A 6,216-nucleotide genomic window follows, 5' to 3' on the forward strand; every position below is an offset into this window, starting at 1 on the left:
GAGTCGCTGTCTTGTCTGTGGCTGTCTCTTCACTGTATATCTGGTCCCTTTTCTCTGTCTATAGTTGTGCCTTAGTCACATACTACAAACTTATTCTAACCAAATCTTGAGCATGTACTGCAGGCATGACAAAAACGTACGAGAATTAAGTGTAGGCTACTCAAAGATGTCTCAGAGATACTACAACTAGATTTCTGAGTGTGATAAAATACAGATATAAATTCTTTTATCCTGAGCATGTAATGCTCAGAGGCAGGAAATATCAATATAATATACTGCTGTTCATCTTTTATGCCCCACATGGCTCTCTGTTGTCAGTGCATCTTTGTGTATCAAAATCCATTATGGGAAATCTGGTGATAAAAAGTGTTAATAAATCTCTGAGGGAGCATTTTGTGCTCTCTTTGTGGCTTTCCAAAGCTGCAGGCACATGTCTGTTCACACACTTCTGGTATCTAAAAATGGTAAAGTGCACTAAGGTCTTGCACTGATGAAATACTACCATGACTCAAGTGTTAAGATCCACCATTAGACTGAAAAACAAAAGTGTTCAAAGTGACACAAAACTCCACCATTAACATCAAATATGATTCTAACTATAAGACCTACAAATTCTCTTTTACCTTTTCGTTCCTCACACTGCACCATCTGAGAAAGCTGAGTGTGCATTTGATATTGAGACACAATTTGGACGAAACTGACGCCTACGCTTGTACTATGACTGTTGGCATGAAAGTAGAACCCAGTATGAGATACTACTGCTGTTTTGAATCATCCTCAGAACTCATGCTGATGCCATATTTACCTTTCTGAAGAGAGACTCACATGTCTCTGAAAAAATTGAGGAACTTCAGTGAACAATATTTTTTGACTACGGATATGTGACTGTTTACTGGTAGAATACAGTGACCTCTGCTGGCTGTATTACCTAGCACTGTTTTTTTTACACTGCACATGAGGTACAGTATGTAGTCCCTGTATGTGTGTGTGTGTGTGTGTGTGTGTGTGTGTGTGTGTGTGTGTGTGTGTGTGTGTCATGATGTGCTATTATCCACATATCTGATTGGCTGATGGAGCAAATCACAGGTTTGGCTGCGTCTGTTATTTTGTTGTTATGTTGTGGCCTATTAGCCTCCACCTTATTTTTCATGTTCACCTATTAAGATCATCATCTTTTACATGTTCCTAAGTCAGCAAGTCCTCTAAAATAAATGCTCCATACCCTCCAGAACAATACATACAAGCAATAAAAACAATATTGTTAAGGTTTGGTTAGATTTAGGCACAAAATAAACTTGGTTAGGGTCAAGGGAAGATCTTGTGTTGGGTTGGGGGACCGTTGTCATCATAGTTAACATCAGGGAGTGACCATGACCATGCTTAAAAGAAACAAACAAAGACTGTCAGTAGGACAAACAGTGATCTCCCATGTTAAAGTCCAATGGTTTGTTGACCACCCCAATCATCCCAATCTCATCCCTCTGTGGACTTTGTGGATCTATAATTACTTCCTCCTTTGGTCCTGAAAGACCACTGAAAGACGACTGATTAATAACTCCTTATTAATCAAAACCTCTCCACAAGTACTGAGACTAAACCTAGTGTTGTGTCAGACTCTTTATTCTGACTGTGACAGAGTTAGGGAGCATTGTGTAACTAAAGCACGAGAATATGTCAGCACCAACGCTGATGTGTATTCATATCCATCCTGTAACTGTCGTTAATCATTGCTTCTCTCTCTCTCTCTCTCTCTCTCTCTCTCTCTCTCTAGCCATTTCTGCCTCTGTCAACTCCACATGACCTACTGAAGTTGTTGTCGACCTGAACATCAGTATCTTTGCACATCTTTTAGCTCACATCATTAAAATCACTGGTTCATTTCAAGTACATTGCCCACTCCAGAGCTTCATGCTAACACTTTAGCATACGCTACGCTAATGGTACAGTTCATTTAAAGACACGTGTTACTCAGTTTACTGCATTCAAACTCACATCTTGCCATTAGTGCTGACACTGAGGGCAGAGGTGAGGCCGAGTGGGTGGGTGTCTGCCGAGGAGCAGAAGACCCACTTAGCTTGATTTTCGCCATGGGTGCCTGGACGGAGCAGGATGGTCGGAACTACACGACTTCGACAGCTGCAGGAGCAGAGGACCCAGAGAAGAGTCTCACACACACACAGACAAACACGTGTGTACACATGAGCACACACACAAATCGATGCAGACAGACAAAAGGGTGAGACAATCAATGACATTTACATGTGATCAATACTGATCAATTCCTCAGAGTGTGGGAAAATGTGTGTGTGAATGGCTGTAAATATCTGCCTTGGTTAATGTTCACTTGTGTTTTTCTGTTGCTTACCCTACATCAGGCAGTTGGGAGACTTTGTTTAGTGTGATGATGACAGTTGTGGTGACACTGAAGACAGTGCCACTAAAAATGAAAATCTGAAATAAGGAAATGGACGACCCATACTACATCTTTAACTTTGCCAAGTTAATTTTCCCCACAAAATACCAACAGAAATATTAGTATCTGCTCTCCTGTAACTGGTCATAATGTACACACAACTCTAAGGATGGCAATGTCAGTCTGTTGATCAGTTCACCGCTTTGGCCCAGACTTAAATATTTTGACAAATATTATATGGATTGTGTTCAAATTTGGTACAGATACTCACTGTGCACAGATGACGTATGCTACCAACTTTGGTACCCCCTGACTTTTCATCTAGCGTCACCATGAGGTTGACATTTGTGGTTTTCTGTAAAATATCTCAACAGCTATTTGATAAATTGCAGAAAAATTTGGCTCAGATTCAGACATTAGTTTTACCCTCAGGATGTTTTGTGATAACTCTTGAGATTAAAATTTCAGGTTGTCAGATATTCTGATTTATGACCAAATACTAATAACTTTCCCATCTGCCTCAGCTGTACTTTGTCTTTAGTGCTAATTAACAAATGTTGGCGTGCTAACAGACTAACCCAAGATGAACATTATACTGGCTAAAAATCTGCATGTTAGCATTGTCACTGGGAGCATGGTAACATGCTGGTGCTAGCGTTTAGCTTAAAACATTGCATGCAGGCTGCAGCCTCTTGTCTTGCTAACAGACAAACCATGATACAATGTACAATTAATGTTCATACACCTGCAATAAAAGCACTTGTAGTGACAAACAAGTCAAGAATGATGGAGTTTGACTGTATTTACACACTAGTTCTTAATGCCAGTCCTATGCACATGAGGTAGAATTAAAATGGCATTAGAGAAAGTGTCACATTTTCCCATAAACAGAAAGTCCTGCTGGTCCATGATACATGTACCATGACTTGGATTCATGGCCTTTGTCAAATTATCATCCCCATCGCCTACCATTTCTGCCAAGTTTATAAGAGGACAAGATAAGAAAGAGAGGGGTTTTCTGCATGGCTGATTTTCTACAAGTGCACTTAAATGTTTCCCGGATTTATAATAATCTTTGTGGTTGGCTGTGCTGTCTGGCTTTTACAGTCAAATCATTGTTGGAACTCGATACTAGTGAAGCATCGAAACCTAACTGTTTTATAACATCATTCAGCAGCCTCTAAGGGAACTGAAGGGTAATTACAGATTACTCACTACGTCATATAATAGAGCATAAAGAGCTGTAAATTAGACTGTACCTGGTGCCAACCCTGCAGTTCTGGGAGTGAATAAACAAACTGATGGCCATAGGTCAATGTTAGGATGACTAGGTAAATTCAAACAAGAGATTCAGACAAATATTTCTCCATTTGTCCATAAAATCCTAGAGTTTTTATAGACACAGTGGCACATATTTATGGGAAAACCTGAGATTTTAACAGCTACACCCATAGTAGCTGCTTTATCTTGGTAATAAATCTATTTTGACTTATTTTACTGTTATGATTACTGTCACTGCACTAAGTGTATAAACTGTAGATGTAAATATACAAACAGCACGCCCATGTTGCCTCAGGAGAAGAGTCATTACAGCATATTGACCCAGTTGTGAAAGTCAACGAAGCGTTAAAAATGGGTGAGTCAGGCTGCTGAAAACACTGTTTACCAAAAGACTCATTCACAATGGGTGAGACATTCTACTTGTAGTGAAAGGACATTTCAGTTCATATTAGTAAAACTTTTTGTTCTTGGAACCACCCATGGTTTAAGTAAATGGATTTTTTTTTTTTTTTTAAACCAGTCTTTAAGATAGGAATCTGTATAAGCACACACACATTATGCAAATTGTGCTGTTCTGGTGATTAAGACACCAGCATCCACATGAGCTCTGCATCAAATGTTGACTTTTACCCTCCTTACTCACACTTGCCATAAAAGCATAACATGATATCACCCAATATGACCAACGTCTTTATCACGGGCAATCACTGCAGACACACACCACATCCTCTGAAACGTATCAAGATTACCGTCATGAACATCGCGTCCGTTCAGCAGTGACTCTAGAGAACAGCCCAGCACCTTGAAACATGTCACTCCAAGGGAGGCATGACACCAGTTTAGCCTGACCAAACTAAGCATTCAACAGAACACTTTAAACCTTCATCCATAAATATCACTTTGGCATCAGAACACATGTTAAAAAATCTGATGAAAAACAAGAGAAAACTGAGGACGAAAGAAAGACAACAACCTCAACATTTTCTTCATATAAACCAGTTAAAGTCCTTTTTACTGCCACCTACTGATTAATTACTACTACTAACTGCAACATAGTACAAATGCAACACAAATAACCGTAGATATGACAAGACAGGCACTTCCATAACAACTGAGCCAATAACATTAACACAGGAACAGTTAGCTGATTGATTGAAAATTATTGATAATCAGTCAGTTGCTGTTGTTTCTTAAGCAGAGATGCCAAAACATTCTGATTTCAACTTCTCAGATATGAATACTTGCTGGATTTGTTTGTCTTCTGTGATAGTAAATTGAATTTTGTTGGATTGTGGACATCACCAACAGATCTGGAAAATTATATAAAGGGCGCTTTTCTTTATTATTTAAGCAAATAAATGACATATTATTCAAGAATGAAAATAAGTATTAGATCCTTAATAACATGACTTGACATGACTGCAAATTCAGCTGATTTAATTGACATTTAATGGAATCTGTGTCTTTAAAAAAGGTGTTTTCGTGTAAGTGTGCGTGTGTATGCATGCCAGTGTTTAACAGATATTGACTACTGGTCATTCAGTGCTAATGGAAAAGCCAATCAGTTCCCATGAAGTGAAGCATGACCCGCCCCTCCCCCAAAAAGACAATACTGACCACCTGGACCAATAGTGTGCATGTGTGTGCCCATCATAGTATTGACTGGTTGTAATGTAAGAGGTCATGACACAATAGCACTGTGACTCTGAAGACCTAACACCATGCTGAGAGAGGTCACAGCTATGTGTCGCACACACACATCACTTGTCTGTCTTCATGTCTCTCTGCTCACACTGCAGCTTTAAACCGAGTGTTTTCTCTCTACACGTGACTCACATTTTTTTTTATCTCCTATCTGAACCTCGTGCATGGACACCAGAGATGTACGCCCATTGCTCTCCATTTTTCATGGTTTTAATGATAAGTGGGTGATTGTAAACAAACACTCAATTATTGGTTTGTGCAGACTTTCACAAAGGCTGCAACTGATCGTAGCCAAGACATCACATGTGAGCTTGAATGTAAAAAAAAAAAAATAATAATGAAGAAACAAAAGTATGTATTGAAGTTTTTCCTTATCAGTGTCTTAATGTTATTACTTCAATTTGAACAAACAGAACACAGCATATAAGAAAGAGGAGAAAAGGACAGGAGTTGATTTAATGGATAAGGATGGTGTTATTCTACATACCACTACACTATACTTTTTTTTAATGTAAACAAATCCAGTGAAAAGACCAAAACTAACAATGTGTTAGTCTGTCTTTTAATACTTTTAGACCTCCCTACAGCTCCGAGCCCATTCATTTCTATTAAAGGTGCAAAAGTTAATTTTTAAAAACTGAAACTAAAACAAAAAAGGCTCTGTAATTTCCTTAAACAGCTGGTCACTGTAGTATTTGACAAACAATATTCAAACAGGACTAAACTGTGCATTTTTGGGGGACTATTTTCTGCCGCAGATTAATACAAATTCAGTGCTCTCTTGAGTTTTTACGAGCATCAGCACAGTATATGCAGGA

Source organism: Lates calcarifer, linkage group LG16_LG22 (genome assembly GCF_001640805.2).
Source record: "Lates calcarifer isolate ASB-BC8 linkage group LG16_LG22, TLL_Latcal_v3, whole genome shotgun sequence".
In the NCBI taxonomy this organism is placed as follows: Eukaryota; Metazoa; Chordata; class Actinopteri; family Centropomidae; genus Lates; species Lates calcarifer.